This window comes from Oryza sativa, chromosome 2 (genome assembly GCF_034140825.1).
Source record: "Oryza sativa Japonica Group chromosome 2, ASM3414082v1".
Lineage (NCBI taxonomy): Eukaryota > Viridiplantae > Streptophyta > Magnoliopsida > Poales > Poaceae > Oryza > Oryza sativa.
Window position 1 is genome coordinate 14,879,498 of NC_089036.1, and position 11,452 is coordinate 14,890,949.

At 41.4% G+C, this 11,452-nt stretch overlaps 1 non-coding gene across 1 annotated transcript; it reads left to right on the plus strand.

The window, feature by feature from the left end:
* The first annotated feature begins 5,888 nt into the window (after positions 1 to 5,888).
* LOC112938065 (small nucleolar RNA R71) lies at positions 5,889 to 5,995 on the plus strand. The gene has a single exon (XR_003241115.1). It is a non-coding gene; the product is annotated as a small nucleolar RNA R71 (small nucleolar RNA).
* The last annotated feature ends 5,457 nt before the right edge of the window (positions 5,996 to 11,452 follow it).

Consider the following 11,452-nt stretch of genomic DNA (forward strand, 5'->3'; position numbering starts at 1 on the left):
TTTCTCAATGCATGTTCCATAGTTTTAGTAGTATACGATTACGTAAATGTATAGGGGAACCGAGTAGTGTCTGAATATGTTCTCCCCTTTGTAGCCATACCCCCTATGCTATTTAAGGGGGCAGGGAGCCCTCTGAGGACATAACCACAACTCGATCATTAGATCAATACAACACCCGACGGATTCAATCCGATCCCCGAAACAGAACTGGGGTATTACTTCTCATCGACAAAACCTGAACATGTCTAAACATTTGTACTTTTCCTAATCCACTTTTCTTATTTGTCGATTTTTAGAATCGACAATGCCTGTTTGATCCTACTGCTACATGCGCAGGATGATGTACAAAAATCAACCAGTTGTTGGTGGCTGTTAAATGCCGATTCTATACCGCCAACATCTGCATAAAACATCCAACATAGTGATAGGTGCTTAATCTCACATATTCCACGAGTGTTGGTTTATATTTGTATGCAGGTGATAAACCCCGATGTTGGGAGGAAATCTAGACTAAAGTGAGGAGAATTATGTATCCATACAAGGATGGATTGTAAACTTCATCAAAACATCAGTGAATCAGCCCAAAACTTCGAGAAATGGACAAAGGAGAGTCTAGGGAGTCCGCAAGCCGAAGACCAGGCCAGGAGTGTGTTGGTATTTCTTAACGACATTACTAAAAATATAATTCCCAGCAATGGCGCTGAAATACTTCTAGTATATTATGGTCACAGAGTTCATCCGCAAGTGCACGGATATACCATTGTAGCATTTCACCCGAGAGTATTCCAAGGGTATCGTATTTATTTTATCCCGTGGGAAGATCATGTACAGAGAATTTGACTAATAATTTATATGTTACTTGTGATAATCATATTCTAAGCAGGGGTTAAGGTAATTCAAGGGTAGAGTGACACACAAGCATTAACTACTCATTCTCATACTATATTATCTAAGCTAAGTGGACAAAAAAGAGAAAGATAATCTATTCCTATACTTCAAATATACATAGTATACATACATTCTAATTAACTGATATACTAGCTAATACCCTCTATCCGATGCCCTCCTGGTACTTCGAGAAGCCACCCCTGACTGCCGAGTTCCTTACGACAGCCCGTCATGACCATACAAAAGGGGCTAAATACGGAGGAATACCCTCCCCAAGGAATTAACTTAGGATTATATACCGGCGCGGAGGAATACCCGTACTGAGCTGTCACCATCAGCGGCCCACCTCTCATCCACAATATATAACCCCAAATAATGATATCCCGTAATCTAGACACCACGTCTAAACTACCAGATACTACCCTAATATCATCGTCATGACATAAAGTAATTGCCTATGCAAACATTATACCCGCACCAAAGCATCTCCCAGATAAGCTAGCCATATATTCAGTGTAACAAGAACATAATGTAAAGTAGGTACTCATATACTCAGAAAGTATTTCAATACTATAAATGTATATAGAAGAGTATTCTAATAAAAGTACAAAGCTTACAAAAGAGAAGAGAAAAGCTACTAGAGCCATACCCGAACTCTTCCGAAGGCTTCCGGACTCTTGATTTCTACTCTATTCCTATTCCACCAGCTAGATACTACTAAACTAAACTTGAGAGAAATGAGAGAGCTATTGCTTGAGGTGTGTGAGTGAAGTGAGAAGGTGAAGTCCTTTTATAGGCAGGTATGACGGTTGTAACCGCTGCGAAATGTCTCAAGTACCGCGCAACCGCCATCAGGAGAAGATCTGGAGCGTCCCTGCCAAACCCCACATCCAACGGTGGAGAGGGAGGTTCGGCCGAACGAGGGGCCGGCGCATCCTGGCCCAAAATCGGTAGGTGGCCTTCTCCGTTGCTTCAATTCGTAGACTTGTGAATTTTGGCCCAATTCATCGTGTCAATTCTGAGTTCTTGGCCTATTCACACATAAGTGTGATTCTCGACATCGTCCGATTGATTTATCGTTTGAGTTGATGTCGATTCTCCTCCACTTTATTGTCATTCTCTGCAAAAGGTTAGTATACCTAATACTAGTGTAATATTATTATTCTAACATATTTATGCATTGCAAGCATCACTAGTTCTCCTTTATTCTGGTAATATTGATGGTCGAAACTGATCGATAATGACCGTCGACAAAACACCCCAAGCTTGAACCTTTGCTCGTCCCGAGGAAAGGACGAAAGGAAACAAAGACTTGGTTGTTGACCAGGAGTTGCTACTATACTGCATATCTCAAAGATACAGGTGCAAGGTATATGTACTCTCTCTCAGATTAAATAATCTTTGGCACGGTGGCTTACCCTTACCCCTGATTCCCACGAGACACTGCTTCTCCTTGCTGTGAGCGGTTGAAAGACAGAACAACAATTAGAGCACCAATTACCCAATCTTTATTGAACTCTTATTCCGGAAGTTTTGAAATGATTTCACAAAAGAAAGCCAAGTTCCACAAATGATTCACTCTGTCTCTCCAAGTGTATCAATTTGAATTCCTCACCAAATGTTGCCTTTTTGATTCCTACTCTAAGGGTTGATATGTGGAGCTCGGCAGATATCAATCATGGCATACTTGCATTCACATTTATTACTAAGGCAAAAACATAAACTAAAGCAGATGACTAAACATACTCAAGATCAAGATCGTGAAAAATATGTGTGTGGTGTATGATGAAGGTGGTATATGAGGAAAAATAAAGAAAAATACTTCTCCTTTGTGCTTACTTTCTTCTCCCAAAAATCCTTCTTTTATTGATTAGGAGTGGGCATGGCTACATTTTTTTTCAACATCATGCTCATGCTTGATGGAGCATAACTTTATTTTTATTTATTTTTTTTCATAATCATGCCTTTCCCTCCTCTTTTTTTGTTCAAAAGGACTTTTCTCTTTAGAAAAAGAAATCACATGAAAGCATGGAGAATTTATTTTGGTGGTAAAATGGGAATGGAATGGAATATTGCTTAGCTCCCAGTGTAGGAGTTTAGCATGTGCATATATGTGGGTGTATGATCTTGATCATAGAGCGTGAGAAGAATCTACACAAGTCACAAGAGTTTGACAAAGTTCAATGGAATAACAAGCAACCAAAATGTATATGGTTTAATCATGAGGGCACATTTTTGGCTTTGGTAGGAATTTATATCAATTGAGGAACTATCTATTTTATCATTTTGAAAAACAAAACATCCGGAATTCAAGTCAAACTAGTATCAGGATCATAGCAACTCTTATTTACTATCTCATATCTCGCAACAACTTAGACTTAGATCAGCAAGTGCAGCTCATTTACCTCAGGTTCCCGGATAATTGTTGGCTACTCATATTTAGCCTTTGAGAGAGCACTTACCTATGAACCCATATTTAAGAAATATAAAACAGAGCAACTATTCATCATTTCAATAAAGAGAACTAGCTTGTCTTATCTAGCATGACTCAAAACCTATCCTATCTTTTTGGTATTTTCTATTTTGCAAATTTTTATGTTGCTTTCAAGTTTTATAAGATGCAATTGGAAAGCAAATATGCAATTAGAAAGGGAAATATGCAATGTGATACAAGTTACCTCAGTGGGGGGAGAGATGTCTCCCCCCCAAGCTTGGCTTTCTCTCAGGGTCCTTGATAAGGATTGAACCCCTGAAAGCGGAAGTACGCTTGAAGGTCATCGTGCTGTTGCTGCATCATGTTATTGATGTTGGCGAATTGAGCATTAGCAGGTTGTTGCCATTCTTGTGTTTGCGCTATGTGTTCCGTGAGGTTGTAATGGATCTCCCCCGTTTGCATATCAAGGGTGTCCATTCTCCTAGTTATTTCACCCAAGTCCCAACGAGAGGAACTCGAGCGCCATTCACTTGGAGATGGAGGCACACCACTTGATCTGGAGGGTTGGTTGTCCCCCCAACGAGAGGAACTCAAGTGCCATTCACTTAGAGATGGAGGCACACCACTTGATCTGGAGGGTTGGTTGTCCCCCCATTAGATGTCATGAGGCGCACGCCACCGGTCCTCACTGGCACTTGCCCAGGTTGAGACTCCGATGCTGTGGCGTGGAGCTTGGGTCCATCCAGGTGCATCCCCAGTTGGTGCCCAACCTGCCTCATACATCTGTATGGGTGTTGAGGATGATGAACTCTCTCGTTCGTTCCTTGTCATGTTGCGCGTCTCCCTGTATGCTCCACCTGCACGAGATTCTTCTATGGTCTGCAGGGGAATGGTTAGTTCATGGCAGTTGTACAAATGATACCCTGCATTTGGCAATGAGATTTCATTTGTACAACCGGGGAAAAAGTAAATCAAAGATCCATCTTCTCCATGTTTCAGAATATGCCCTTGCACAAGATAAGTCTCATCAATACATGGACGAGCGGCTGAGATAAAGCAATTTGGTCACTAACGACCCCTAGCCCTTTTACTATCCGAGTAATCAGAGAAGTGCACTCAATAGGAGTAGAGAACTTTATACTTTCTAACCATTGCCTTATCATACCTTGCGTAGGAGCAATTTTTATTTTTCTAACCATGGCAAAATTGATAATTAATTCATCCCCCAATTGGTCTCAAATCACCTCTAGGAAAGAAAGTCATAGCAATCCATTTGTGCATGAGCCTAAGTGTAGGATTATGGATATCATTCGCTCTAGGTTTCTTGCAAATTGGAGCACCAGAAATGTCTTCCCAAAACCTATTTTTCTCGAACCCAGAAATTCCTTTCTAGAGATCGATTTTATAGGAATCGTGAAAACCAAGAAGTGTACTTAAGCCTTTCCATGTAAGTGTGCACTCCTTATGGAAAAAGTGAAAGGAAATTTCATCTTCTATTTTTTTCAAAGTGCACAGAAATTGCAAAGTAAGCAAACGAGAACCATGCTCATCTACCACAGCAAATCTCTGCCAACCAACCGCTTTCCAAATAGAACGAAATTCAACATCCATACCTATCTTTTTCAGCAGCTCCGGAGAGTATTCTCGCGTGTGAGCATACTCCCGGTCGCTCAGCATGTCACAGTACTCCTGCGGCACGACCTTCTCTAGCTGAACCTCCTTGTCAGCCGACTCACTAGATGGCACTTCTTTTGATATCCCATTAGCTCCTGCAGGGTTAGGATATGGCAGAGCACGAGTGGACTTACCTCCCCTCATCGTGATCGCCTTAATATTTTCAACGGAGGAGTTGGGTTGCCTCGGAATCCTTCCAGTTTCATTTGCAAGGACTAAGGATGCTAACTGAGCTAGCTGGGTTTCTATCATTTTTTTAAAGCTCAGCTGATTTTGAAAAGCAGAAGCAAAGCCATCTAACTTGATCCTTCAAGGAGGGCTGGTTAGAAAAGTGGCAAGCTTGTCATTGGCAGCAAGCTTTTTGCTTAGCGCATCATTGGTTTTAGCTTGTGCAAAAACAAGATCCTTCAAGTAGGGCTGGTTAGAAAAGTTACCGTTGTTGTTACCTCCTTGATAATATGGGCGTGGTTGGTTCCACCCCTGATCTCCTTGTGGACGGTACCCGTTGTTGTTGCCCATGTACATCGCCTCCTCATGGGATTCCGGGTAATCATTCCCAAAATGACCCGTGCCGCCACAGACTTCACACGTGACGTGAGAGTCTAAGGCCTTGACGGTTTCTTGTGGCCGTTTCTCGTGGTCGTCCAATCGCTTCATGAGGAGGTCCAACTTGGCAGCAAGTAACTCAATCTCCTTGATGGTATGCATGCCTCGCTGACGGGTCTGGAGTCGTTCTTCGCTCCAACCCATATTGGAGACCATCTTCTCTATTAGATCAACGGCTCCTTGGACCATTTTAAAGAAGAAAGCTCCTCCAGCTGCCGCGTCCAGGTGATCGTGGGACATCGGGGTAAGTCAATTTTAAAAATTATGCAGGATCAGCCAGTTGTCCATCCCATGATGAGGACAGGCGGCTACGTAGTCCTGCAGTCGCTCCCATGCTTTCGGAATAGACTCGTCCCTTGTCTGCTGGAAACTGGAAATCCTTCCACGAAGGGCGTTGGTTTTGCCCATCGAGAAGAATTTCGAGAAGAATGCCATAGAGCATTTGTCCCAGATATTGACAGCAGCATGGTTGGCATAAAACCACTGCTTCGCTCTCCTAAGGAGGGAGAACGGAAACAGCCGCAGCCTGACGGCGTCGGGACTGACGCTCTTGATAGTGTACGTGCTACAGATCTCCAGGAACTATTGCAGATGAGCATTGGCATCCTCATTAGGCTTGCCACAGAATGAGCTAGCCCATTTATACAACTGGCTATGAAATTCGCCCCGAACTAATCAGTATGGTTAGGGAAAATCCTTTTTCTAGCTTTGATCTAGAAAATCCCTACCATCATCTGTGAGACTTTGAACAAGTCTGCTCGTGCCTTAAGATTCGTGGCATGAGACAAGAAACTGTGTGGTGGAAATTGTTTACGTTCTCTCTTCAAGAGAGAGCAAAGCAATGGTACACCTCTACCGTTGGATGTGTGAACGGTAGTTGGGAAAAGTTGCGAGACAGATTTTGTCTTGCCTTCTTCCTAGTTACTTGTATTACTGCCCTTCGAGTAGAAATCCTCAGTTTTAAGCAGATCAAAAACGAATCAATCGGTGCAGCTTAGTCCAGATTTACAAATTTAGTGCAGTCCGGACCAACCCTGTCCGCACCCGAGTATGTGCTACTGCAACATTTCCATACGGGTCTGGATAAGGAGTCTGCATTCTATCTGGCCATAACCGCCGGAGGATCATTCATGCACAAAACGCCATTGGAAGCAAGAATAATTCTGGATCGCATTCTAGAAAATGCTTCCTTCATGACGCAATCTAATGAACCCCAGCCGGAGGCATCCATGTCCAAGATAGAGGAACCTCTAACGATCGAGCCACACTCTGAACCATCCACTTCTGCTAGCTCGATTGATGAGAAGATTCCTGAGCAGCCATCTGTCGAGAATGAAGAAATTCAAACTCCGGATCGTGCCGCAACTCTGTTCAGGGACGATTTTGACGAAGATTATGGCAACACCCTTGATGAGGTCACAACTAGCTCGGATATAACCATGACTACCATATGTATTAATCAACCAAAGGTGCATATGTTCTACATTAGATTTACTTGTTATATATTTGAACAAACATTGCTACACAATGAGTTTCGTGTGTTGTTTGTAGAGGTACTTCCTTGGGCAAAAGAAAAGAGACCGAGCGTAAGGAATGCATGGATGATTGAAGAAGTTGATTGGGGACCAAACCAAGACCTTATCCAAGCCTTATTTCATCTCACCACGTCACTTTTGGTCCATAGAAGACAAGAGATAAAGTTCTACACGTTTTGGATTCGGATTCGGGCCTCCTGACAGCATCAACTTCAAACGGACCTAGCTGCTGATCTAGAAGGAATTTTGGGGCCCATGTGTACTTGTTGGAAAGCTTATGAAGTCTACTTTCAGATGGTTTTGCTCCCATGTCCAAATTCCTACCAAGCTGCCGGGAATCTGCAAAACAAGCCACGTATCTCATCCAGTCCGAATCTGATTTTGAGTTTTGGGCCTTGTAATTGTGTCGTGGGCTGAGCCCAATGGGGTGTGCGCCCTAAGGCAACCCTAGGACGTCCCTAATCACATTTATTCAGTATTTGTCATCGTTTAGAGTTGGGTTTTGCTTAGATTATTCTGTCAAGAACAGTTTCGCCGCTAGATCGGTTTGTGGAACCCCAAATTCAAGTGCTTAATCATTCATATGCAATATGGTTGCAATCTATCTTGTTCTTACTTGTGTTCTTCGATTCGCATGCAGGGATTAGCCTTCTCGGTGAGGTCAACCGGGTTTCGGCACGGTTGATAACCAGAGGAGACGTGGTGCTGCGATTGCAGGGCTCAGTAGCGTGTTCGTTCAGAAGCCGGATCGAGTTGTGTCGTGACTCCGTCCAAATCGACTGTTTATCAACACCTATCAGAAGATCGGGACCTAACTCCCTCATCAGTTGGTATCAGAGCGCGGTTGCCTGTTAGGTAATTTATCTTCCCATAACCAGAAAATTGCCACACAAAAATATTTATTCTTTACCTAGACAATTTGAGCCGTTGCATTGTTCTATTAGATTTTGCTTTGTTGAATTCTAGATTGCATCGTCGTGTCAAGTGCTGGTTTAGTTTTTGATTTAATTTTTAGTTTTGAGTATTGCATTTGTTCATCACTTAGGTCTAGGCTCAAGTCTGTGAGTTGTAGGTCAGTTTTAGATCCAGTTTTTTATCTCGTCAGTTGTTGCCGGGACCTTGAAAAATTGAATCATCTCGTCGTCGGGTTTCTGTTTTTGTGATTTGGAGAAGTTTTTGTCAAGCGGTTTTGGAGGTACTCAAAAGCTAGGGTTCCTGCCGTGCTTGTGAGTAGCGTCGTGGGTGTGCGCACGTGAGAGATCGGTTTGTTTTTTTTTCTTGGGCCACCGTACGTTTCACATAAGGCCCATAGACATCTCCACCTTGACCAGCCACTACACAAGCCACCTCTCTCTTCCACTTGACCGAGGCCGTTCCCACCTTCCCCCTCCACCGTACCAACCTCTCCACCTCCGGGTACCAGGTATCGGGAGTCCATAGTTTTTCATATATCATATATTTGTTTTATCGGATCTGAGAAATTTTTATAAAAACGGAACCTACATGATGTGACCATTCCATTTTTGAGGTTATCTAATTTCAGTTTTGTACTTTACGTTTGAGTCCCTGTAATATTCATATTTACATTTGAGTCCTTGTTCGAGGTCAGTGGTTCAATTCTTGTTGAAAAAAAAATAAAAAAAAAGAAAAGGCCGAAAGGTGCAAAGAAAAAGAAAGAAAAAAAAGCCGCACCTAAAAAAGGGAAAAAAGACAGAAAGGTGCTTAAAAAAAGCCGCACAAAGAAAGAACTGCACCAAGAAAGAAAAAAAACCATTCATCCTTTGAGTATGATTTCAGAGTGCGGAGTTATGCATTGATTCATATATAGTCCTTAGTGTTGTCGGGTGCTTGCTTGAGCTAGAGTTGAGTCTAGGCTAGGCCAGCACATTGACTAGTACTTTGAACTATTATTCAACTTTGCATTTTCTTATTAGCACAATGGCGTTCCTTTGCTACTATATATTGTGCCTCCCAAGCTCCACATATATACTTCTGGTCAGCACCGCTTTGATCCTTGCAATCGCCACATCACGTCCTTCAAGGTGTCACGAACCAGCCACTGGTTGTACCGTCCTTAGCATTGCTGGTAAGACACTTGTAAGAGCTTGGTAAGATGCTTCCATTTGCTAGCCTCCACTACAATCTATGTTCTGTAGTTAATAGGAACAATATTGTTCTGTTGTTCTCTTTTTTTCTACTGACAATGGCAGGTTACATCTCTTATGGACATGAGATAAAATTGGATGGGAGACAAACCATAGCTGCTACATCACCCTCCACATATGCACGTGATGATAGTACTTTGGTGCAACAAGTGCTAAGTTCTCAAATGGAGAAAGCGGAGCAATGGCAGTACCACGAATTATTTGAAACAAAGTTTGTGGTTAAGGATAGAGCATGTCATACTATAATCGATAGTGAGAGTTGCAATAACTTTGTGAGTTCAGATTTGGTTGAGAAACTTGAGTTGCTTGCACAAATGCATCCTCATCCATATTACATCAAATGGTTCAACTCTTATGGTAAGTTAAAGGTAAATAGAATTGTGAGAATAAACTTTTCGGTTCGAAAATTACCATGATACTGCCAATTTTGATCGTGTTCCTATACAAGCATGTTCTTTGTTGTTAGGTCAACCATGGGTATATGATAATAATGGATCGCATAATTTTGTAGTTAATACATACACATTTAGACATAATGGTCGGAAAATGAAATTGGTACCCATGAGTTTTACTGAAATTTTCGAAGATAATCTTGAAAGGATGAAGAATGGAACGGAGGAAATATTCAAAGATAGTATTGAAAGGACGAAAAATATAATCGATGAGATTTTCAGAGATACCAGGAAAGATACTATTATGATGCCTTCAACTAAGTCTGAGTTATTACAAAATGAACGTAATGTTGTGTCTATTGTTTTGGATACTAATATTTTGCAGGCATCTGAGAATAACCAAGGTAATGAGAAGGAGAAGAAAAACGAAAAGGAAAAAGACTTATCTATAGCTCGATGCATGCTTGAAGAATGTTCAATGGACCAAGCGCCGATAATTTCTGAAGATGAGAAAAAAGGTAATGATAATAGTGCTACAGCTACTCAAGGTATGCATATTTGTGATGTGCCAACTATGTCCACTACTTATGTTACATTAGAGCAACCCATAGTGGAAACAATTGCTGAAATACCTTTATCACAAAACAATTTGTTTGATATTTCTTGTGATAATGAAGAGTTGTGTGATGCTTCACTTATATCCATGCCACAACTAGTGAATGAACATGTTAGTTCTATAGTAGAGCCACCATGTGTTGAGTTTAAACATGTTATTCACATTGCTAGCGAGAATGAAGAGCTTAAATTGCTATCTTCTTTAAATACTTGGGGTTATATTCAATTTGATAATTTTTGTCCACTCAATTGTTTAGGGAAGAAATTAATTGCTAAATTTGAATTGCCATGCCCTTCTGATGTGATTTTTCATATTATTGGCAGTTATGATAGTAAAGGAGAATATGATGTGCATCGAGTATATATTTGTTCGAATTTAACTATACCTCATTTTCATGATGAAATGTGTTGTCTAGAAGGCTGCATGCGTATAAGTAATTCTCTATCTAGTTCCTCTGGTTGTTTAAATAAGTTACAGATTGGTTTGCAAGAAGGGGAGTGTGGTGGTTTTTCGACAACCAACATTTCAGGATCCAACCATATGGCTATCAAGAAATGTTTCTCATCAGATGTTGTGATACACAATACATTCTATGACAAGGTGAAACTGAGGACGGTTCCAATCAAGAAGGGGAGGATGATGAGGTCACAACTAGCTCGGATATAACCATGACTACCTTATGTATTAATCAACCAAAGGTGCATATGTTCTACATTAGATTTATTTATTATATATTTGAACAAACATTGCTATACAATAAGTTTCGTGTGTTTTTGTTTGCAGAGGTACTTGCTTGGGCGAAAGAAAAGAGACCGAGCGTAAGGAATGCATGGATGATTGAAGAAGTTGATTGGGGACCAAACCAAGACCTTCTCCAAGCCTTCTTTCATCTCACCACGTCACTTTTGGTCCATAGAAGACAAGAGATAAAGTTCTACATGTTATGGATTCGGATTCGGGCCTCCTGACAGCATCAACTTCAAACGGACCTAGCAGCTGATCTAGAAGAAATTTTGGGGCCCATAAGAACTTGTTGGAAAGATTATGAAGTCTACTTTCAGATGGTTTTGGTCTCATGTCAAAATTCCAACCGAGCTGCCGGGAATCTGCAAAACAAGCCACGTATCTCATCCAGTCCAAAT